The sequence below is a fragment of the Equus caballus genome, chromosome 5 (assembly GCF_041296265.1).
Source record: "Equus caballus isolate H_3958 breed thoroughbred chromosome 5, TB-T2T, whole genome shotgun sequence".
NCBI classification, from domain to species: Eukaryota; Metazoa; Chordata; class Mammalia; order Perissodactyla; family Equidae; genus Equus; species Equus caballus.
In genome coordinates, this window is record NC_091688.1 from 59,040,621 (window position 1) to 59,066,192 (window position 25,572).

The window sequence follows — 25,572 nt, forward strand, 5'->3', positions numbered from 1 at the left end:
CCGTGCCCCAGACACCACCCATCTTCCTGCGGGGCGAAGTGCCCTGGAACACAGCGGGCTGCTTTCCCTCCTCCCACCCCACTCCTCAGGTTCTCCCCCCAACCAATGTCCACTTCTTCTTGCAAAACCTTGGAACAAAACTACAGCGTGACACTATATTTTTCTTAAGTGCTGCTTGACAAGACAAAATGTATAGGGCAATTGTTGCAATTATGCTATAATACAAATATTTATCAATGATTGGAAAACTATACGACAAGGTTACTGTATTCCAAGGTTAAAACAGTGATTACCTGTTTTCTTCGGAGGGTGGGATTAGAGGTGATTTTGGTTTTCGATTTTATGCTTTTCTGTGTTTTCCAAATGAACATGTAGGTTTCACAATCATAAATTATAATGATTTTATTTTTAAAAGAACAAAGTTCATCACAGGCTTTTTCACGCACACATTAAGTCATGCACTATCCTGCTCAAATCTTTTCAACGATTTCTCATGGCACATAGGATAAAATTCAATGCCTTTTCCATGGCCTGCAAGGCTGGACGTGACCCAGACCCTCCACGTGGCTCGATCTCCTGCCATTCTGGTCCTCACCCACCAGCTCCAGCCTCGCTGGCCTCCTGCCGGGTGAGACTCCCAGCTCCACCATTCACTAGCTGAGTGACCTTGGGCAGCTTACTTAAGCTCTCCACGCCTTGGTTTCCAATTCTGAAAGAAAAAAACCCATAATAACAGTATCTACCTCACAGGACTGTTGCAAGGATTAATTTTTAAGAATGCCTGGCATATAGTAAGCACTTTGTGTTTTCATTATTATCATTTTCTCCATTGCAGGTTTGCACATGCTGTTCCCTCTGCCTAGAATGCACTTCATTCCATTCTTCACCTGGCTGACTTCTTCCCCATCTTGGCCTTGGCTAACATGTCCCTTCCTTAGAGAGGCCTTCCTGATCACCTACTCTCAACTCTGCCCATCCTGTTATGCTCTCATAACGTCATGCCCTTTTCCTTCCATGTACTTGTCAGGATTTATAATTATATACAGTCGTGCAGCCCTTAACATCACAGATTTGTTGTTGTTCACAATGTCCAGTTGATTCCAACTCCTAGCAACCCTGTGTACAGCGGAGCAGAACCCTGCGAGTCTTTTGGCACCATCCTCTCTCCTCTGGTGCTATATCAGACAATGCTCCACTGCTATTCACAGGGTTTTCATGGCCAATTTTTTTGGAAGTGGGTGGCCAGGTCCTTCTTCCTAGTCTGTCTTAGTCTGGAAGCTCCGCTGAAACCTGAAACCTGTCCCTGCTGGTATTGGAAATACAGGTGGCATAGCTTTCAGCATCACAGCAACATGTAACCGCTACAGTATGACAACCAACAGACAGATGGTGTGGTTCCCTGACCAGGAATCAAACCCAGGCCAGGCAGTGAGAGTGCCAAATCTTAACCACTAGACCATCAGGGCTCGCCCCAGCAAGAGGGCTGCTTTCTGAGAAATGCATCATTGGACAACTTCATCACTGTGAAATCATACAGTACACTTACGCAAACCTAGATGGTCTAGCCTACTACACACTGAGGCTATAGGGTACTAATCTTATGAGACCACCATCATATATGTGGTCCCATCATTGACCAAAACATCGTTATGTGGCACAAGACTGTATTTACATGTTAACTAATTTTATTTAATGCTTGCCTCTCACCAGATTATAAGCTTTATCAGGGCAGGTTTGCCCACCTATGAATAACCAGAGTTTAGAAAAGCCCAGCACATAGCAGGTACTCAAAAGATGTTGGCTGAAAGAATGAGTAAAATGAAGAAATGAAGGAGTGCATTCTGTCTTCTCAGATGGATCCCAAATGCCTACTTTTCTTTTTAGAAATTTAACACTTAGGTGTTCACTTCTAAATCTGCATGTTGCAACACAGCTACGTAAAATTTGAAAATAAAACTTTTTCATTCCCAACCTCTCCAGAGTCAACAATTGTCATATCAAGAAATGCGTCAAATCTAGGATGGGGCTATAAGATCTTTTGTTAAAACTTCAGGAAGATCCTGAGGCCAGCCCCGTGGCCAAGTGGTTAAGTTCACATGCTCCACTTCAGCAGCCCAGGGTTTTGCTGGTTCAGATCCTGGGCGCAGACATGGTACCGCTCATCAGGCCATGCTGAGATGGCATCCCACACAGCACAACCAGAAGGACCTACAACTAGAATATACAACTATGTACTGGGGGCTTTGGGGAGAAGAAGAAGAAAAGGAAAAGAAGAAGAAGATTAGCATCAGATATTAGCTCAGGTGCCAATCTTTAAAATAAGAAAAAAAGCCCAGAAACTTCAGGAAGATCCAAAATGGTGCATCTTGACCAATGGTTCTCCACTGGAGACTTTTTTATCCCCAGGGGACATGTGGCAATGTTTAGAGATGTTTTTGGTTGTCACAACTGGGGTATGCTACTGGCATCTAGTGGGTAGCAGCCAAGAATACACTACACTTCCTACGATGCACAGGACAGCCCACGACAATAAAGAATTATTGGGCCCAAAACATCAGTGGTGCTGAGTTTGAGAAACTCAGCTCTAAATAGACAAAAGGCCTTCTAAGAATACTTTTTTTCACCCCCAAACCTTTGTTCAGTCCCTCCCAGGTACCAGATACTGTACTAGGCACTGGAGATGCAATAGCAAGCATAAAGTCTCTGCGCCTGCCCCCAGGAGACTTACACTCAAGCTGGGTAAAAAAGGCTTTGGAAAGAAAAGTAATATTGGTAATGGTGATAATGGTCATATGCTTACCTCACCTATCTTGAAATGTGTCAAATTGTGTTAACGTGACCCTGTGAAAGAAAAAGCAGGCTGCTTGACAAAATTAACTTAGGGCATGACTGTGGTGACGTGACAAAGCACCAGATTCTGGACCCCTCATTGTGAAAGTGGCTTGCCTACACACCTCGCATTTAACTTAGTGCATTTCATTTTAGATTTGCCCTGATTCTTCTATTTATTTATTTATTCATTTAGGAGGAAGATTGGCCCTGAGCTAACATCTGTTGCCAATCTTCCTCTTTTTGCTTGAGGAAGACTGTTGCTGAACTAACATCTGTGCCAATCTTCCTCTATTTTGTATGTGGGACGCCTGCCACACCGTGGCTTGATAAGTGGTGTGTAGGTCCACAGCCGGGATCTGACCCCGTGAATCCCAGGCCGTCAAAGCAGAATGAACAAACTTAACCCCTATGCCACCTGGCCAGCCCCGATTCTTCTTTTCACATAATTTAATTGAAGTATAATTTCTATACCATAAAATTCACCATTTTAAAGCATACAATGCTTATCTATTTACAAGGTTTTTAATCTATTCACAAGGTTGTGCAACCATCACCACTACTAATTTTACCACATTTTCATTACCCCAAAATGAAACCCCATATCCATCAGTAGGCATTCCCCATCTCCCCCTCCTTCCAGCCCATGGTAGCCACTAATCTACTCCCTGTCTCTATGGATTTACCTATTCTGGACATTTCACATACATGGAATCATACAAGATGCAGTTTTTTGTGACTGGCTTCTTTCACTTAATGTTTTCAAGGTCTGTCCATATTGTAGCACGTATCAGTACCTTATTCCTTTTTATTGTCGAATAATGCTCCATTGTATGGATATACCACATTTTATTTATCCATTCATCAGTTGATGGATATTTGGGTTGTTCCCACTTTGGGGCTACTACTGATAGTGCTGCTATGAACATTCACATACAGGTTTTGGTGTGGACATATATTTTCACTTCTCTTGGATATATACCTAGCAGTGAAATTGCTTAGTCATATGATAACTCGACATCTAACTTTTTGAGGAATGCCAAGCCATTTGCCAAAGTGGCTGCACCATTTTACATTTCTACTAACAATGTATGAGGGTTCCAGTTTCTCTACATTCTCGTCAACACTTGTTATTGTCTGTCTTTTTTTATTTTAGACATTCTAACAGGCATGACATGGTATTTCATTGTACTTGGATTTGCATTTCCCTAATGACTAATGATTTTGAGTATCTTTTCATGTGCGTATTGGCCATTTGCATATCTTTTTGGGAGAAATGGGTATTCAAATCCTTTGACCTTTTTTTAAATTGGGTTATCTTTTTATTGTTGAATTGTAAGAGTTCTTTACAATATAATCTGGATACCTTTATTTCTTCTCTTGTCTAATTGCTCTGCCTAGAACCTCCAGTACAATATCAAGCAGAAGTGGAAAGAGTGAAGATCACTGTCTTGTTCCTGATCACATGGGGAACAATTTCAGTCTTTCACTATTGTCATGTTAGTTGTGGATTTTTTTATCATGAAAGGGTGATCAAGCTGTGGGTGTTTTATCATGAAAAACATTCATCAAATATTTTTCTGCATCTTTAAAGATGATCATGTAATCTTTGCCCTTAAGTCCATTAATATGGTGTACCTCATTGATTTTTCATATGTTGAATCAACCTTGAATTCCTGGGACAAATCCTACTTGATCATGGTGTGTTATTCTTTTTATATGTTTCTAGGTTTAGTTTGCTAGCATTTTGTTGAGGATTTCTGTATCTATATTCACAAAGGATCTTGGTCTGTGGTTTTCTTTTCTGGTGATGTCTTTGGTTTTGGTGTCAGGATAATACTGGCCTCATGGTATGAATTGGGTAGTGTTCCTTTCTCTTCTAATATTTTTAATAGTTTGTGAAATAGTAGTATTAATTCTTTAAATATTTAGTAGAATTCACCATTTAAGCCATCTGGGCCTGGGCTTTTCTTTGTGAGATATTTTTAAATTACCAATTCATTCTTTTTAGTTGTTATAGGTCTATTCAGATTTTCTATTTATTCTTGAGTCCGTTTCAGTAGTTGTGTCTTTCTAGGAATTTTTCCGTTTCATCTCTGTTATCTAACTTGTTGGCATACAGTTGTTCAGAGCATTCCTTTAAATCTTTTTTATTCCTGTAAGGTCAGTAGTGATGTCCCCTCTTTCATTCCTGATTTTAGAAATTTGAATCTTCTTTTTTTTTCTTAGTCTAGCTAAAAGTTTGTCAATTTTGTTGATCTTTTCAAACAGCCAACTTTTGGTTTCATTAGTTTTCTCTATTGTTGTTCTATTCCCTATTTCATTTACATCTGCTCTAATATTTATTATTTCCTTCCTTCTGCTAACTTTGGGTTTAGATTGCTTTTCTTTTTCTAGCTTCTTTAGGTAGAAGTTTATGTTATTAATTTGAGATCTTTGGTTTTTTTAAAATAAGTGTTTACAGCTAAAAATGTACCCCTAAGTTTCCATCATATCCCATAAGTTTTGGTATGTTCTGTTTTCATTTTCATTCAAAGCATTTTCTAATTTCTCTTGTGATTTCTTCTCTGACTTATTGGTTATTTAAAAATATGTTGTTTAATTTCCATATATTTATGTTTCCCAAATTTGCTTCTGTTATTCACTTCTAATTTAATTCCATTGTGGCCAGACAACAGATTTTATATTATTTCAATCTTATTAAATTTATTGAAGTTTATTATATGGCCTATCTTAGAGAATGTTCCATGGGCACTTGACAAGATTGTGTATTCTGCTCTTGCTGGGTGGTGTGTTCTACAGGTGTCTATTAGATTAAGTTGGTTTACAGTCTTGTTCAACTCTTCTTTTTCCTTGTCACTCTTCTGCTTAATTGGTCTATCCATTATTGAAAGTATGGTATTGAAGTCTCCAACTATTATTGTTGAATTGTCTATTTCTCCCTTTAATTTTTTCAGTTTTTTCTTTATCTAGGTTCACATATGTTTGTAATTTTTATCTCTTCCTGATGGATCGATTCTTTTATCATTATAAAATGTCTTTATCTCTAGTAACAATTTTTGTCTTAAAGTCTATTTTGTCTGATATCAGCATAACTTCTCCAGCTCTTTTTAGCTTACTGTTTACATGGTATATCTTTTTCCAGCCTTTTACTTTCAACCTATTTGTGTCATTGAGTTTAAAGTTTTTCTCTTGTAGATCGTATGTATTTGGATCATGCTTGTATCCATCTGCCTATCTCTGCCTTTGATTGGAGTGTTCATTTACATTTACTGATAAAGTAGAATTTACGCTTTCCATTTTGCTATTCGTTTTCTATGTCTTATGGGATTTTTTCCTTCATTCCCTCATCAATGCCTTCTTTTACATCAAATGAGTGTTTTCTAGTGTACCATTTTAATTCCCTTGTTGTTTCCTTCACTATTTTTTTAGTTATTTTCTTAGTGGTTGCCTTGAGGATTATAATTAACATTTTAACTAAAACAATCTCATTTGGATTAATACTAATTTAATTTCAACACTATAAAACTTTGCTTTAATACAGTTTTATTTGCTTCCCCTCCTTTGTGCTGTTATTGTCTACAAATTACATCTTTATACATTGTAAACCCATCATCACAGCTTTATAATTATTGCTTTACACATTTCTCTTAAATCAGATAGGAAAAGAAAAGGGTTACAAACAAAAATACATTTATACTGTCTTTTATATTTACCTATGTAGTCACCTTTAACAATGCTCTTTATTTCTTGATATGGATTCAAGTTATTGATGAGTGTCCTCTTATTTCAGCTTGAAGGATTCCCTTTAGTACTTCTTGTAGGGAAGTTCTCCTGGTGAGTAATTTTTTCATTAACTTTTTCGTTTATCTTGGAATATCATAATTTATTCTTCATTTTTGAAGGACAGTTTTTCTTATTATAAAATTCTTGGTTGACACTCTAACTCAGTGCTTTGATATGTCATTTCACTCCCTTCTGACCTCCATGGTTTCTGATGTGAAGTCAGCTGTTAATCTTATTGAGGAAGACTTTACATGATGAGTTGTTTTTTTCTTGCTGATTTTCATATTTTCTCTTTGTCTTCGGCTCTCAACAATTTGACCATGAAGTGTGTACATCTCTTTGAATTTATCCTCCTTGGAGTTTGTTGAGCTTCTTGGATGGGTAGATGATCAACTTCTTGGAGTTTTCATTATTTTTTCATTATTCAATATTCTTTCTGCTCCTTTCTCTCTCTTCCCTCTGTGATTCCCATTATGCACATGTTGGTACCCTTGATGGAGACCCACAAGTCTCTGAGGTTCTATTCATTTTTCTTCATTATTTTTTTCCTCTGTTCTTCAGACTGAATAATCCCAGTCAATCAATCTTCAAGTTTACTGATTCTTTCTTCTGCCAGCTCATCTCTGCTGTTGAGACTCTCTACTGACTTTCATTTCACTTGTACTTTCCAACTCCAGAATTTCTATTTGGTCCCTTTTTATCATTTCTGTCTCTTTTTTTTATGACCATGATGGCTATAATTGCCATTCTTTTTTTTTTTTTGCAGGAAAATATTTGCCCTGAGCTAACATCTGTTACCATTAATCCTTCTTTTTTTTCTCCCCAAAGCCCCAGTGCATGGCTGTATATCCTAGTTGTAAGTCATTCTAGTCCTTCTATGTGAGCTGCCACCAGAGCATGGCAACTGACAGATGGGTGGTGTGGTTCTGTGACCAAAAAATGAACTTGGGCCGCTAAAGCAGTGACAACACCAAACTTTACCTCTAGGCCTCTCATTTTTGTTTCTTATTGATATTCTCTATTTGGTGAGACATTGCTGCCATATTTTCCTTTAATTCTTCAGACATGGCTTCCTTTAGTTCTTTGAATACATCTATTTTAGTTTTTTAAACATATTTACTTCTTTGAATATATATTTATTGAAAATATATATATATATAAAATCAGCTATTTGTTTAAAATATGGAACATGTGGACTTGCTCTGGAAGAGTTTCTATTAACTGCTTTTTTTCTGTGTGGGGCCATATTTTCCTGTTTGTTTGTGGATCTTCTAAATTTTTGTTGAAACCAGGCATTTTAAATACTACAATGTAGCATCTCTGGAAATCAGGCTCTCCCATGCCCTCCTCCCACCCCCTCAGGTTTGTTGTTGCTGCTATTGTTTGAGAGCTTAGTGGACTAAGTGCTGCTGTTTGTTTCCCAGACTAATTCTTTAAATTCTATAATCCTTTTCATGTGCAGCCACTAAAATCTCTACTCAGTTTAGTGGTTAGCTAATGATTAGACAGAGATTTCTTTAGATGCCTTGAAGCCATTAGTCTCTCATCCTTTGCCAAGGGCTCTGGATGTGTTGGAACACATCGCCAATTCACTGACAGTTTATAACCCTGCCTTAACCCTCACTTCCTGCGTGCAGAGCTTCAACGTCAGCCAGAGGTGAGAGATTAGGGCCTTCTCAGGTGTTTCTTGTGTATATGCACATCTCTACACACGTACATGGACTCCTAGATCCACAGAAATGTTTTGAAGCTTTATAAAGCTCCCTGTGGACAACTCTTTCCTCAAATTTTCCTTTTAAGTTTTTTGGTCAGCTTCTTGTCCCAAGTGGTATCACTGTCTCAAGTAACTTGATGTTAAACAATTGCAGTTGATTGTTTCCGACAAACATCCTAAGGATAGGGCTTTCCTCACTGAGTGAACTTTGAGTCAGGCAAATAAAGATAAAGTCCCCATGAATGGGACTCTTCCAGGGAGCTGCCAGACAAGTCAAATAATGACAATTCTCTACTGATGGGGTTGGGGCTTCCTGGGGCACCCCAAACCCATTCTGCCTCCTCCAGTGGCTGCTAGGCTGCTGGTTTTCATAGGTACTATAATTCCAAGGCTGCTGGTTTTCAGGACTACCGCAGAGCTGGGGAGAGTGAATGGCAACAGGGCAAGTTAAAATACCACAAGGCTTACTGTTCTTGCCAAGATGCCTTCTTGATTAGACACTCCTCTAATTGTTACAAGATTTTTGTTAATTTCCAGAGTTCTGAAAAACTGATTACGGCAATTTTTTCCAGGGCACTGGTTGCTTTTACAGGAGGAGTTGACTGATTTTACTCTGCTATTCCAAAATGCTTCCTCCCTTATAAGGATTTGAAGGTCCTGCCTTGCAGATCCTCTGATAAAAAATAGAGCTTTCTAAAATCTTAAAGGCATTGTTGCACAGCAGCCTCACTGGGAGCCCAAGGCAGAGAAGGCCTCATCTCAAAGATCATTGTGGATGTGGCTTTTGATTAATGGAGTAGATTATAAATTGATACATAAAAAGCCTACAAAGTTTTTAAAGAGTTAAGCCAGTTGAGATTGAGGGGGACAGACACTACAAAATGAAGAGGGCTTTGGACCCCCAAACTTTTACAAGCAGAAGATAAACTTGGAAAATCACTCAGCCGTAAACATGAGCTGTTTTATATGTAAAAAGAAGAATGACTCAGAAAGCAAAACCAAAATCCCAAGATCCTAGAGAAGAGAACCAAGAGACAAACAGAACAACTCCCAGAGAGTAGAACTGAGCCTTAATTATGGAACAAACTAGCAATATGAGCCCAGATAGATTTCAGAATTGCTGTGGATTGATGACTACTATATGCCTCCTATTCTCCTCTTTATGAATTGAAGGGTCTGGTGCTCATGTCTAACCCACCATTATATGTTGGCTATATGAGGAACAGAGAACTTGCCTCTGTAGTTCATAGTTCTTCAGATCAAGAGGAATATACTCAAGTTGGTCCTTGAGGACCACACCTGAGTAGCCTCATTCACTTTGCAGCCTGATTTAAATGGTGAGATCCTGGACTTCAAGCTGATGCCATATAAGATAAAGTTGGAAGTCTTGGGGGAGTTGATGACTATATTTTGCGTATGAGAGGGATGTGAGTTGTTGTGGCCAGAGGGTGGACTGTGGCAGGTTGTAGTTTTCAAAAATAGTCACAATATCTCCCATCCTACAGGTGCCCTATTTTTTTTTTTTTTTTGGTGAGGAAGATTGGCCCTGAGCTAACATCTGTTGCCAATCTTTCTCTGTTTGCTTGAGGAAGATTGGCCCTGAGCTAATATCTGTGCCAATCTTCCTCTATTTTGTATGTGGGATGCCAGCATGACTTGATGAGCCATGTGTGGATCTGTGCCTGGGATCCAAACTGACAAACTCAGGCTGCTGAAGCGGAGCATGCAAAATTAACCACTATGCCACTAGGCCAGGCCCCTACATGCTTTTCTTACAATGTTATCTTGATATTCTTCCCATTGAGTGGCAGTGTCTATGTCCTTTCCCCCTTGAACCTAGGTACACCTTTGTGTCTGCCTCCACGAATATAGTGAGACAGAAGTGACACTGTAATTTCCAAGGCTAAATCATAAAAATTCCATGCACTGCTGCCTTGCTCTTCAGGGGCACGTGATCTTGGAACCCAGCCACCATGCTGTGAGAAAGTCCAAACTATCCCACATGGAGAGATGACATGGAGAGGCCATAGGTAGGTTTTCTGGCAAAGAACCCAGGTGAGATCCTAGCCAATAGCCAGCATCAACAACAAACCATGTGACTCCTGATATCTCCAGATGATTCTAGACTCCAAGTGTTGAGTCATCCGCATTCTTCAAGTCTTCCCAGCTGAGTCCCCAGATATTGTGGAGAAGAGACAAGCCATCCCTTCCATGACCTGCCCAAATTTCTGACCCACAGAAACTATGAAAGATAAGAAAATGGTTCTCATTGTTTTAAGCCACTAAGTTTGAGGACGATTTGTTACACAGCAATAGATAACTGGAACATATGTCTACACAATATGGTTTAAAACCCTATGCCAGGACATTTGAGTTAATTCTTTTGCTATTGTGAACATTGCTGCCATGAAGATTCTTGTACATTTCCTGTAGGCCAAATCTAAAACAGTGTCTTTTAGGTATATACTTAGGAGTAGAATTGCTGTCCAAATTTACAAGATAATGCTAAATTGTTTTTCCAAGAGGTTGCATTAAGTTACATTCCATCCACAAGGTATCAGAAATCCTGTGGATCTCTCACCTCAGGGCTCTTACACTGGCTGTCGCCTCTGCCTGGAATGCAATTCCCTCAGGCATTTGCATAATTCACTCCCTCACACCCTTCAAATCCTTCTCAAATGTCACTTTCTCCATGAGGTATACCTTGACTTACTCCATTTAAATTGAAAATTACTCCACCAGCCCCACCATCATGCTCAATCGTCCTGGCCCTCCTCTGTATCTCCCCTTCTGGCATACTGTATCACTAGTTAATCATTACATTTATTGTTCATTGCCCATCTCCTCCCAGGAGAATGTAAGCCACCACAAGAACTGGCATTTTTGTCTTTTTGTTCACTGCTATATCCTGACCACCTAAAAGAGTGCCTAGTGCAAAGCAGGGTTGGACCAATTTTTTTTTGAATAAATGAGTGAATGTCTACATTTTTTCCAGTTCCCTATAGGAACACACTTTGTAATTTTTGTCAATTAAACAGAAAAATGTTAACTCATTGTCTGATTTTTCCTTGATAACTAAACAGGTGAATACCTCTTCATGTGTTTATTAGCTACATATATTTCTTTTTCCGTGAAACCCCTGTTCATGTCATTTATCCGTTTTTCTAGAGTTGTTTGTTCTCTCTATTGAACTGTAGATCTGTATATACGATCTTGATACTGATTCTTTGCAAGTTATATACCCCCCAAATATCTTCTCCTGGTATGCAACTTATCTTTAAGATGGCTAATAAACATAAATTCTTTATTTTAATATTGTCACTGTTGTGGTAAGTTCTTTTTATGTCTTGTTAAAGAATAAAGTGCTCTTCTCACACTACAGCATCAATGCCAGCACAGTCCTTTCTGATACATTCTTTTTCATTAAAAACTTACTGTATTGACCACAGAGGGATCCCCGCATGAAATTCAAGGTATTACAAAAGAGCTGGGCCCCTCCAGAGAGACAAGCCCCCCACCCCCAGACCCAGCCCCTCTCTCTTTCATTCAGCCTCTGCACCTTCTCCCCTCTGGCAACGTGATGAGAGGAGACAACACCATTAATCACTCCCTAAGAACTGCCAGGTGGGCAAGAGGTGGGGGAAAGCGGAAAAGAGCCCAAGGGAAGGGGCTGCCGTTTGGAAATACCAAGGGGCAGGAGTAGCCCCCCCTTCTTCCCCACCCGCGCCCCAGAGGAACCAGGCGAGTCCCAACAGAGGATTCCAAGGGGTACTTAGGGATTTGAAATGCAGCAAAAAGGATGATAACAATGTGGGGTGGGGGCGTTACTAAGGAGAGCTCAGGATAAAGCAGAAAAGGCTCTTTGCTTTTAAAGAAAGACACCCCCTTTCAGATGCACCCCATCAAGGGGTAACCTCTGTGCCTCTAAGAGAACCCGCGTTGGTGTGGTCTGCACCTTGGCACAGGTTCCTGGAAATGAGACATCAAAGGGCAGGGGATGGAAAAGGGAAGGGGGTTGCTGGAGCCCAAAGGCTATCTATCAATAGCATTCAGACCTTGACATTGTCACTCACTAATCACAGCCTTCCAGAGGCCTCCTTGGCTTTACAACCCAAGGATAAAACTTATTTTTCCTGTAAGGAGGAGAAAAGGGGAAACATCAAAACACAAACACCAGAAGATTACCTTGTCCCTCTTCCTAAGATTAGCTGGACTGTCAGTGTATAACCTGCAGGGATTCTCAGAGCCCTGGCCTGCCCACGGATGAGTCACTAAATCTCATTTGAAGTGTTCAGACTTTGCCTCCAGTGAATAGTTGGCTTTGACACTTTCTGTCACCTCCGCTGAAAAGAGAAGCAACAATCAGTCATTGCCGCCAGTGCTCAGGGCGTGGGTAAACCTCCTGCCTCAGGTCGTCCTCCTTTGCGTCCCCTCCCCAGCACCCCAGAAAGACAGCCTGGTGCTGAGCACTGGACTGAGAGTCAAAAGAGCCAGATCCTGGTCAAATTATTTCCTCTCATCCTCATAACAAAGGAGTTGGCCCCTGTTCTGAGACGAAGCGCAAGCCAGGAAGTTGAAAGGCCAGCAGGCAGAGAACAGAGTCCAGGCCTGACCTTTATCCTACACCGCATGCGGCAGAAAAATGTAAAATGAAACTCTGTGTCCTGCAAAATGACATGAGGCACCCAGAGGAAGCCCACTTCGCTCGGGGCAAATCCCCAGCCCGGCAGACGTCACAGACCCGTGCTTATGGCAATTTCCCCTCCGGGTTTCCCCGCCTCACACCAGCCCACTGTTGTTTCAGGAAATGTGATCCCTCCAGCAGGCAGGACACGTGCTGGTTTAGCCCTGATGGTAACTCTTCAGGAAAAGGAGCCCCGCGCCCAAATTGTCCACAAAGTGCAGAGCCTCGGCCCTGCACACAAGGCAGGGCTCACCCAGAGCATCCGAAGAGCCGGAGAGGGAGGAGGGCGGCGCAAGTCCTGCCTTCAAGGAGCTCCCAGTCTGCGGAAGAAGTCGTCAAGTCGTCAGTGGTCAATCTCCTAATCCAAGGGTGGCGCGACGTCCCTGCTTCGGGGGAGGAGCCTCCCCCGGCAAGTCCCTGAGCTCAGGGAGGCGCGTGATGCGGCAGCCAGAACACGGTTGCCAGATTTAGCGAACGAAAATAAGGGCACCCAGTTAACTCCAATTTCAGATAAACGAAGAATCTTTTTTTAGCATAAATATGTTCATGCAATATATGGGCCACACTCAAACTTAAAAAAAAGATTCCTTGTCTATCTGAAATTTAAATTTAACTGGACATCTTGTATTTTTTTATCTGAAACCCTAGAACAGAACAAAATCACAAGGCCCAAACCTGAGTCTACGCAAGAAGGTAGAAATCAAGAAGTCATAGAGTCATAATACTGAGGGGACAGTAAATAAAGGGTGGCTCAGAGTTGGCAGGGTGCTACTGAGTCTGTGGGCTGCCCAGGAATGCCCAGGTCATCTGGAATGCCTCAGACTCTGATCCATCACTGCAGGCTGCTGCGAGCTGCATCCCTGTGTGGTGGGAAGTTTGGGACCCAGAGAAAGAAGTCCAGGGGCTTTGCAGCCAGCTGCATCCACTCAAGCCAGAGCTGAGGCAAAGCACACTGGGAGAGAGAGGACCGTAGGCAGGCCCATGGAGAGCGGTGCCAAGATCTGGGAGAAGGCAGAGGGGCGCCCAAGGGATAGTGTGTGCTTTCAAAGGAGGAGTGATGGGAAGTCTTCTTTGTTGCCAGGAATGAAACATCTGTGAGACTGCTGTTGCTAGGGGTGCTGGTAACATGGGAACCTGAGAGCTGGGGAAACTGGAAAACAGGGAAGGAGTGCAATCCAGAGCTAAAGCCACAAACTCCAAAGGTCTGAGCTCCCCGCAAAGCTGGGCAACTGAGACCCAGGGCAAGGTGGCCTCTCCCGAGGAATCTGGCACCAGGAAGCCCGCAGGCCAGCTGCCATCACCCACACCCACGACTCCCCAGCACCCCCCACATGGGACCCACACAGCGAGGCAGAAAAGCAGTTCACCAAGTCAAGACCTACTTTGGAATATCTACCCACTGTCCACCATTAGATCCATTAAGTCAGAGCGCCTCCGTCCAAGGGAGGTCAGAGGTTTCATCTGCTAAGAGGGGTCCAGGATGCAACCTTCAGAAAGGCAGCTTTTCAGAGATGGTTTTAGCAACCTCAGTTCCCACAGCCCTGAGGCTTCGGAATTGCCAACACTAACCAGTTAACAGAGGAAGCTGAATTTAGGGGGACTGCCTGGCACCCGCCCAGCCCCAACCCAGCCCTTCTTCTTCCTCTCCCCTTCCTCGGTTTTAGACAGCAAGCTTCTGGTCCCTGGCGTCCTATGGTGAGGAGAGCTGAGGATGTCTGAGCGCTCCAGAACATTAGGAGTCAGAGCAGCTCTCCCCGCCACTGAGAGAGACCCCCAGGGCTGCCTGCTTTGAGGAGGGTCTGGGGCAGCCTTAACAAGGATTGCCACCACTACTCTTACTATTTACCAAGCACCAACTGCATGCCAGGCCATTTTAAGAACTTCATATATTGCCTTGCTTAATGTACTGTAGCATGGACACCATTGACCCCATTGACCCCATTTTACAGATGAGGACCTGATAGCCACGGGCATCCACCAATCTAAGCAGTTAATACTCAGGGATGGAGGAGCAGTGAGAGAAAATCTCAGACTTTGGAATTGATCATCAGGTCTCTCTCCCTGATTCTTGAGGGAACAAGTACCAGGACAGAAGATGCTAAGGGCAGGCTCCAAGCCCTTGCAAGGCCACTCTCTGACAGCAGGGGGCAGCAATGTCTGCAAAAAAAAAAATACTCGCCACAGAAAACCTACACACGACTGGTGCAGAGGAATGCAGCTACCGAAAGTAAGAAGTGGAAATGATCCCTTGGGCCCCAAAGAAACTTAAAACAAAACTGGCCTGTGATGCAGGCAGCTCTAATCCAGATTTAGTGAGTGTTCCATCCCGGGTTAGTGAGCCTTCTTATCAGCTTCCTCAGAGCTCAGCAAATGTCCTGTGTGGAAATTAGGGCTCCTCTGGTTTCCCCTCTGGTCTGTCGTGCCAGCCCCTCGAGATGGCCACAACCTCCGTGTCTCCTCTTTCCCTCGGTGGAGTCTCTGCTGGCTCAGGTCAAGACCGCACCCAAGCTCAGAATAGGGGAATGTCCCCAGGGAAGAAAACAAATAGGGATCAGCTGACCTAGGAAAAGCTTGTCCTTCTCTTCTCATCGCTTCCACTGCTCTCCATTGTCTTTCAATATATGATTTTTACAATTTATCCAGTTTTCTTCCAGTCATTGCGTTATAGCAGCAGATGTGGTGGTGGCCTGTGGCAACTTTTTGTATCCTCCCCAGGAGCGAAAGTTCAGGTTCCCCCTCTAAGCTCCTGCTTCCTCATTTGTGAAGTGGTGATGATGGTGTAAACATTAAATGAAAGGCAGTGTGTCAGTCAGCCAACACGGGGCCCAGAGCGTGGTCGTCACTTAGCAGAGTATTGATGCGAGGTTGGTGAGCCGAGGAGTCGAAAGAAAGATTTCTTGGACTCTCAAGATCTGGCAGTAGTGCTCTTTTATTTAGAGAATAGTGTAGCATGGGGACAGGACCCATGGGCAGTCAGGCTGCTGCGTGGGGACAGGGCCCACGGGCAGGAGGAGGTGCTGCTGCTGCCCCTGCTACTGCTGCTGCCCACATGGGTGGAGAGTAAGGCTAAATTTAAGGCATAGGTATGTGAGTTATCTCTTTACAAGACGAAGGAAAGAATATGTAAAAGAGTTAAAATGGTATCAGTGCAGGTGGGATCTGGCCATTGGGTGGTCCCACAACTTTTAGATAAGGATCAGATTGGATTAAGTAAAGGCCAGAAGCCACCACCCTAAATCAGTTACGTGAGGTTGCCAGACAGTAACCAACTTAAGTCCTTGCCTTCCCCATTAAGAGTTTCCAGAGATAAGGCCATCCTGCCTTCCTCCTGGTGCAGAGGGGGAGGCATGAAGATTTCCTTCACAAATGCAAATGTCTCTCAAAGGGCAAGCAAACTCTGCTCCTCGGAGCCTGCTTCTCATCTGCAGTTTTAAAATTAACTGGCCTAAAATCCTCATCAGTATGACCACCTAAGCAGGGTGTGACCCCTGTGGTCCCAGTGAAAAGCACTGGTCTTGGAGTCAGTGGGCTCAGATCTGAATCCCAGTTCCCAGTTTGTAAGCTGCATGACCTTGAATAAGTTGCTTAACCTCTCCTAGCATTAGTTTTCTCTTCAGTCAAATGAGGAAAACCAGTGTCCATCATGAGATGCCTAGTGAGGATTCCGTGAGGTACCATATGTGAAGCCCTTAGCTCTGGGTAGGTAGCCAGTGGTAACTAGTAGTACATCTTATTTCACTTACTGGATGAAATAAGGTAGACGAAGGCATTATGGTATTTAGAGAGTGCCTATAAAAGACCAAGTATTATAATGGATATGAGAAAGGTATAAGGTAATGATAAATATTTCTTAGACTTTCTCTCCATTTAGCAGTTTTCCCAAGTGCTTGACATTCATTATCTCTTCACATCCTCGCCACCACCATGTATGATACAGTGGAACAGATATTATCCCCATTTTAAAGATGAGGGAAACTAAGGTTAATGAGATTGAATGAATTAGCTGATGTCCGCCCAGCTGCTCAGGCTCAGAACCAGAATAAGAATTAGTCTTCACACCCCTGGTTCCTGCCCTCAAGGATGTAACAATCCTCCTGGGAAATGCGCCTCCGTAGCAGAATATAATCGGGTGGTATAAGGTGGACATTAGGCTAGAGTATGGTGGAAGGTCAGAGAAAGAAGAGCTGCAGGGAAGCTTGTTAGCAGAGATGGTATTTATGGTTTGATTAAACCGTGCCAGCCGTGTGGCCCGGTGCAGATCAGAGCCCTAAAGAGAACAGATGAAGCTCAGAAATCCTGAATCGAGGAAGACTGGGAGCACAGTTCATATCTCAGGCAGTCTGACAAGGTCAGATGGCACATTTTTTTATGTATTCATTCCACAAAAATGTTTTGGACTATTACCATGTAGCGGGTGCTGAATACAGTCAGGAATGAAAACATGGCTCCCACCTTCGAGGAGCTTATCATCTAGTGAAGGAGACAATGATCAGATAAACCACAGATAGCTATGCAATTACAAACTGAGATAAGTGTTACGATGGGAAAGTACCAGGTGCATTAAGAGGTCCCCTAACCAGTAACCCAGCCAAGGGTTGGGAAGAGCACAGGCAGGCCAACTCCGAGAGCTCTGCAGGCAGAGGGCAGAGCACGCGACATCCCCACCTGAGAGCGAGTGGAACACTCAAGGAGGGAAGGAGGCAAGAGTGATGGAGAAGGGGGGGAGGAGGGCCACCAAGGGCTGGCCCGGGGGGACCTGCAGGCTGTGACTGGGATCGGGGTCTTAGTCTAACAGATACGTGAAGCCACTGTAGAGTTGTCAGCAGGGGAGGAGCGAGAAGCACACTGAGAAAAGGGAGCAGAAGGTGGCCTTTGCAAGGATCTTTGATCATCAACAATAGTGAGAGTCTGGCTTACTTCAGAAAAAAACGAATTTATTGGAAGCAGATGCTGTAGCATCAAAGGCAAGTCTGAACAGCTGGGCCTTGAGAAGAACAGGAACAAAGGAAGCTCCACAGATGCAAGTGGTGGGGACTGAGAGACGGTCGCCACCGTCAGAATGAATCTGCCCAACCGCTTCCCAGTCCTTGCGCTCCTCTCAAGATGCCAATGCCCCAGAGACAGACTGTGATGGGCCCAGCGAGGGTCACATGCTCATGTTTTGGCCATAAGACAACACACCTAGACTGACAGTCTCTTGGTAAGACAGCTTCCAAGCCGGAGGAGTGTTCCCCAAAGGAAAATCACAAGGAAATTGGGGTGACAGTCCCAAGGAAGTGGGAAGGGATTCTTGACCAAAAAAAAAAAAAAGCAGATGTCTACTATGGATTCTGAAAGAAAGGCTGGAGGATCATTAAGGACAAAGTGGATTTCCCTGTGGCTTTGCCTAGGAAACAAACTCAGACAGCATCATGTCAAGTGGGTGGGAAGTAGAGAAATGAACTGCCAGATGGCACCTCGTATCAGGTCACACGTCATATAACCCTCCTGCAGGCCTCATTCTCTGACTCATCTGTAGCATTCAGAGAGATAAGGTAACCACTAAATAAATAAGCCACCAAGCTTGGTGAGAAGGGGCAGAGGAAACTGAGAAGGAATTTATTCATTCCACCAATAGTTATGTATAAACAAACGCATCCAGGCATGAAAGCTGACTCAAGTGCTCCCCTGCTTTGGGAGGATGAAGGAAGGGATAAGTGTTACCTATAGACGGGAGTCTAGATGCGCAGAACAAAAGGCTAGGAGAATAACGCATTGGATCTGCTGGCAGATTTGTAGGCAGGGAGCCCCCAGGAGGGCCCAGAGCCACTTCTCCTGCTCCTGAACATCTATCCGTTGACAGAATATTGTGGTTTCCTGCCTGGACAGGAAAAGTTTGCTCAACATATGCTAATTCAACATGTAATTTCTAATCAGAAGAACATTTCAAATATGGGTTGCAGTATCTTAAGAAAGCCACAAGGCTTCGAAGACAGTAGATATTGCAAAAGGACTGAAGAGAAAAATTGCACAAAGGTTGGACATTGGGGTGCAACGGGAAGTCTTCGCTCGCCTCTCTGCTCTTTTGTTTCATTGGAATAGGGCTCAAGGTTCTTTGTACAGTTTAGAGGCATTGACCTGACAGTTTCTGAAAGTCTGATTTTCCCCCCATTTGTCACAGAAAACTTCTCCATTGTATTTAGATGAAAACTTTTCAGTGCAAAAAGAGTGGTATGGAGGGGCTGGCCCGTGGCATAGTGGTTACGTTTGCGCACTCCACTTCAGCGGCCCAAGTTCATGGGTTTGGATCCCAGGAACAGACCCACACACCACTCACCAAGCCATGTTGTGGAGGCATCCCACATACAAAACAGAGGAGGATGGGCACAGATGTTAGCTCAGGGCCAATCTTCCTCACCAAAAAAAAAAAAAGAAAGAAAGAAAGAGTGGCATTGATTCTAAGGAAAGAAGCTCAGAGATGAACTGTGATGTCCAATGTGTCAAATCTTCAAAACACCACAGTCAAAACCAAGCGATATCTATTTTGCAGAAAGGCAGTAGGAGAGAGACTGTGGCCATTTCCAACAGCATGTGTTGCTTCCATGTGAAGCAAGCTGATGAATTTACAATACGAGCTTGAGCAAATATGGGAATGTGTGAAGGAAAAGCAGCTCTGGTTCCTTAAAGAGGAAACTCTTACCACCAGGACATTACAGTCGTTTCCTTACTGGTCTCTCCAGCTCAGATCTTTCTCCAATTTAATCTATTTTACGCCAGCTCCAGCCTGATCTTTCTACTGAAGCATCACTCCAAACACAAGCTACCCACCCTCCTAAATCATTCTCGACTCCTTACTCAATTTCCCTGAATTTTAGTCAGCTCCACATTTCCTTGATGATTTTTGTCATGTCTGTGCACCTCCCTATTATTACTTCCTGAATATTGATTAAATTGCCTCATTTTCTCTACTTTGCCTCATCGTAAGCAATATTATCATTATTGTTTAAATATTTTCAATATACATTAATATAAACGCCTAACCGATAAACTTTAAAATGTCCGTCACATACCACCAAAATTCACCCCTGTATTCCCTGGTGGCACCGCCCCCTGGGGACAAGCTTCAAGGCCTGCCCTTGGCTCCCACTAAGCACCCTTCCCACACCCTGTACTCTGGCCTAAGGGAACAATTCATTCCACACACACGCTGCTCACGCCGATGTTTGTCCCACCACCATCTCTGCCTCCAAATCACACTAATCGTTCAAGACCCGGCCCTCCGATGCCACCCCTCTTGACGCCTTCCCCGACTCCCGCAGCCCAAAGGACTCTCGCTTCGAGCTCCCACTGCACTTGGAGCACTTGGGCCTTCTCACTGAGGACTCAGCAGTGGCCTCCTGGAAATACAACGTGTGGGTAGACACGTTCTCCTCTACAGCAGGCTTCCCGAGACCAGAGGGCATGTGTGGTCCTTGTGCATCGGGTCCTGCTACCGTTGCTGGATGAATGTGTCCTTCTCTCTGTCCAGTGCTTTTTTTGGTAAAACACAAATCTGATCACGTCATTCTCCTGCTCCCCACAAAATAAGGGACCAATAACTTAGTAGAAAGAAAGAGACAGGGTCCTTCACAATTTGGCCCCATATGCCATTTTATCCACCCCTTATCTCCCCACTTTCCTCCCAGCCACCCCCTACCCTAAACACACACTCCATCTCTAGCCACACCCAACTCCTTGGCACTCCCTGAATAGGACAGGCTAACTCTTGGGTTAGTCCCCCTTCCATCACCCCATTAAACACACTCCCTCTCTATCTATCAAGCTCCAACAGTCGACCCCTCTGCTGGGGACACCTCTCGGACAGGTCACTTTTAGGACACCCTAAGCCCAGGTCACTCCTAAGGGCCCATGTCCGGTCCACAGGAAATACTTGGATCATTGTCCTGCCATTTGCATTGTAGCCCATCTGTCCTCTGCTGCCAGGCAGAGACAGTGCCAGACACAAGTCAAGTGCCAGTTCCTCTGTTCCCCAAACTCCAGGGGACATATGTCAAGCCCTCCAAGGGTTTTCTGGAAGCCTCTCTCAGATGGCTTGAAGTTGGGGAGGGAAGCACCCCCTCCCCTGGTGGGGTGAGACTGACCCTCTCTCTTCAATCTGTCACTGTACCCTTAGCCTTGTCCTATAAAGCCAAGGTGATAGGGAAGGCCCTTGGCTGGCAGAACCAGGTTTCACTGAATCCCTTTGCAAGTCCTGCATAGACAGTGTGATGTTAATTTTATGTGTCAACTTGACTGGGCCACAGGATGCCTAGACATTTAGCCAAACATTATCCCGGGTGTGTCTGTGAGGGGGTTTCCGGATGAGATTAACATTTGAATTGGTAGACTGAGTAAGGCAGATGGCCCTCCCTGAAGTGGGTGGACCTCATCCAATCAGTTGAAGATCAGAATAGAACAAAAAGGCTGAATAAGAGAGACCTCCTCCTGCCTGACTGCCTTGAGGTGGGACATTGGTCTTTTTCTGCCTTCAGATTCCAACTGAAAAATCAGCTCTTCTTGGATCTTGAGCTTGGACTGAACTACACCATTGTCTCTCCTGGGTGTCCAGCACGCGGACTGCAGATCTTGGGACTTCTCAGCCTCCACAATCACACAAGCCAATTCCTTATAATATGTGTACGCATAGATCCTATTGTTTGTTTCTCTACAGAGCCTTACTAATGCAGACCATCGTGCACCTCGCTTTAGAATGTAAATATCCTTAAGCACCAATGATTTTGCTCTCAGTCTTTGGGGCCTCTGCTGCAACTTAGAAACAATAAGGAAAGTCACATTAAAATTACGCCAGATTATTATTTTGTAACTTTTTCCATAGGGTCCTATGGAAACAATCAATAATCCTTTGAGTTTGCTCCTTTCTCCTGTTTCATATTCCCCTCTCTTGCTTCATCCATGTCTGCATCAGAAGGTACACACTCCTTCCTCTCCTGACAAATGATGAAAGGAAGGAAGCTGGAGCCGCCTGAATGCTGCTGGGGAAACATGGTAAGAAGAGAGCCCAGCAACCTGTGACCATGGAGATGGTTTGTAATCAGCGAACCAAGGGCCTCGCCTGCCTTCCTTCTCTGGGCATCCGAGAAATGGTTGGTTTAGAAACCCTGAGCCCACAGACTATTTTCCAGCAACAACTGCATAGCAACAGGATCAATATGCTGCAAACCCAGCTGTACAATGAGTCAAAAAACTGCTCGTGACCTGCTTATCAAAACCAAAGTTCCGACATCAGGGGCACCAGGCTTCTTTTTCCAGCAGTAGGGCAGACGATATCCTGCACCACCTTCCTCACGGAAACTAAAACTGGATAAAATACATAAGCATCTTTTTAAAAACACATTGCTTAGCTAGCACAAAAAGGAAGAGAATCAACAAAGGTCAAATTGAAGTGAAAGCAAGAACCTGGGAAGTGAGCAGGTGCCAAGGCCTCCTTTGGCCCTGAGTTTCTGTTTCAACAGCTGCAAAGGCTTGGGGTTCACAAAGTCAAGCCCACTAAGGTAAGGAGTCTATCAGGAGTCCCCGCTCAAACCTGGTGCCCCCTCCCTAGGGCTTCGCCCTCAAGGTAGGAGAAGACAGGACACAAAGCCATCGTGCCAAAGGGAACAACAAGGAATGCACGTGTTTTGATCTTGGAGCTGGGGAGGGCAGAATCTCCCCTGGGAACTTGAAAAGCCAGCCTTTAAATGGTTTGTCGTCTGAATTAATACTCTGTGGCAGTGCCTTAAATGATCTGCAGAAGTCAAAGTAAATCCTCCCTGAGGAACAAAACCTCCACTGAGGACTCAAAGAATTTCCACAATTTTCCAAGGAAAATGAGCAGCTTACAGTAAGAAAAGAAAAAAGAAAGAAATCACACAATACAGACAATAAGCAAGGCACTTAAATCAACAGGCAGAAAATTCTACAGGCAGCAAAATCAGATCACCGACAGTTCAAATATTGGCATTATGAGATACTGAATACAAGATTTTTCTACCACTCCATCTGATGAGGATTTTAGGCTGGTTACTTTTAAAACTGCAGATGAGAAGCAGGCTCCGAGGACTGGAATTTTGCTTGCCCTTTTGAGAGACATTTGCACTTGTGAAGGAAGGGGGGATGACCTTGTAGGGACCTGAAATTGGCCACCCCAGGATATGTCTCTTTGGCATCGGGATTGTTTGGGGCTGATTGCTTTTGATAAACTGGGACAGGGAAGGAGGCTCTGGGGAATGGAACTTGCCCTTGTTGGGACACATTTACATTTGTAAGGTAAATCTCTATCTGTAAAAGGTGCCTCCCTCTCTGTACCAGGAAGAAGAAGAGAGATGACCTTATCCCTAGAAACTCTTAATGGGGAAGGCAAGAACTTAAGTTGGTTGCTGTCTGGCAATCTCATGTAACTGATTTAGGGTGGTGGCTTCTGACCTTTACTTAATCCGATTTGATTCTTGTCTAAAAGTCATGGAATCACCCAATGACCAGACCCCACCTGAACTGATACCATTTTAACTTTTTTTCATGTTCTTTCCTTTGTCTTCGTAAAGAGATGACTCACATACCTATGCCTTAAATTTAGCCCTAACCCACAACTCGGGGCAGCAGCAGGAGCTCTGCCTGCCCATGGGTCCTGTCCCCATGCTACACTATTCTCTAAATAAAAGAGCACTACTGCCAGATCTTAAGAGTCTAAGAAATCTTTCTTTCGACTCCTCGGCTCACCGACCCCGCATCACATCCTTGCCTAATTTCTCCTCCACATGTCAATCAGTGTTCTGGCTCTCAGCCCCTTTCTATTTCTTCAGAGACTCTGCTCTTACTTTTCTTCTTTCTCAACCTCTCTTTCTACAGACACCTTCTCCAAGAACTACAAACACGTCCATATCTTTCCCAGTAAGGAAGGAAGGAAAGAACAAAGAAAACTTGCTTCCCGCATCTCGCTCCACCACTCCTACAGCTCCACTTCCTGAAAGAGCAGCTACTGTGCGAGCGCTCCCCGCTGCCCATTTGCTCCTCAACTGCAGTCTGCCTTCCACACACAGCCCCACCACTCTTCTGAAACAGCCCTGACCCAGCTTGTCAGTGTCCTAAATTACCATGTTACCAAATCTAACGAACTGGCATCTTACCTGTTATTGCTGAGCTGTTTGCACTGTGGCCATTCCCTCTTCTCAGAAACTCCTCCCTCTGCCTCTGTGACATCACTTTCTTCTGATTTTTCTCTTCCTCTCTGGTCATTTCTTCCCATTCTCCTTTGAGTGTTACATCTCCGCTGCCCACTTAAAGTGTTGTTGTCTTAAAGTTTCTGTTCTCAACACTTTTCACAGTCTCCCTGATCATGCTATCCATTCTTAGGGCTTAAAGCAGCCATGTGTCTCTGGCAATGTAAGAAATCTTTCCAGCAGGTACTCCAACATGAATAGTTTTAAGACGATCAGTTTCCAGATCCTCAATTTCCATGTCTATTCCTTCCTAGAATCAATCTGCCTGAGAATATGCCTGGGATCAAGGTGTCTTCCTTCACAAGCTACCTCTCGCTCATCCTAAGTCTGATTATGGTACATTCCTCCACAGTTTATGTAAAAGTCTCTGGGCCAGCAACTTGAAACATTGCTGTAGGTACTGAGACTACCTAGAATGACTATTATATAGGGAATGACTATAATATGGGTAATAAAGGCTCTTACAAGTTAGAAGCGTTCCAACTCTCGTCAATAAATTGAAGAAAGACCAAATAGAGTTATCAGCTGATTGATCATTAGAAATAGTTTTTGATGATAGATCAGTATGTAAATTATGGCATATAATTCAGAACGGGTTTAAAGAATTGATTGGCTGTAATAACTTCTTCCATCCTCATCTACTTATTTGTCTAAACAAAGTTTCTGAGCATTAATATCAAAGCAGTGAAAACTATTGAGGGAATTTATGCTGAGCCCTATGCTGTTCCAGGAATAAGGAGCCTCCATTCACAGATACATGAGCTGGTAGGAAAAAATTCCAACCCCACCAATCTCATTAACAGATGCATTTTCAGTAATATTTTACTTTTATGTTTCATGAATGTTTATTTAAACTATATTTGTTATTTTACTCAATTGTGTACTAAGAATTATTTTAATGATAACTCAATCTAGAAGAAATTAATTAACACTTAGAGCCTTATGGTCTCAGGAGGAAAAATGTAATTTATTTTAATAAATATATAGTAATATTTGTTCAGATAAGCATAAAAGGACATTCAAGAAAAATTTCTTAAGCATATAAATACGTTACTTTAGGATTACATTTCATGGGAAGAGTGGAATGGAAATACAAGCTCACGGAGAAAAGGGAAAGATGTAAAACTCTCACCCTGTTAAAGAGGATCTTGTCCACGTATTTCTTTAAATGAATAATGGTGGGTGGCAGATCACACTGGCACTTAGTTTCTACTGGATGCATTCAAATGAGTGATGTGATAATTTTCTTTTAAAATGTCAATATTTAAAATACATCAGAAGTGACATATTTTGCAAACGTTCAAATTTATAATAGAGGATTTTGT

At 43.3% G+C, this 25,572-nt stretch overlaps 1 long non-coding RNA gene across 1 annotated transcript; it reads right to left on the bottom strand.

Moving 5' to 3' along the window:
• Positions 1-388: 388 nt before the first annotated feature.
• On the bottom strand, positions 389-24,251 carry LOC102148692 (uncharacterized). The gene is made up of 3 exons (XR_011438749.1): positions 24,155-24,251; positions 12,515-12,672; positions 389-709 (listed from the first exon to the last, which is right to left on the bottom strand). It is a non-coding gene; the product is annotated as an uncharacterized lncRNA (long non-coding RNA).
• Between the last annotated feature and the right edge of the window lie 1,321 nt (positions 24,252-25,572).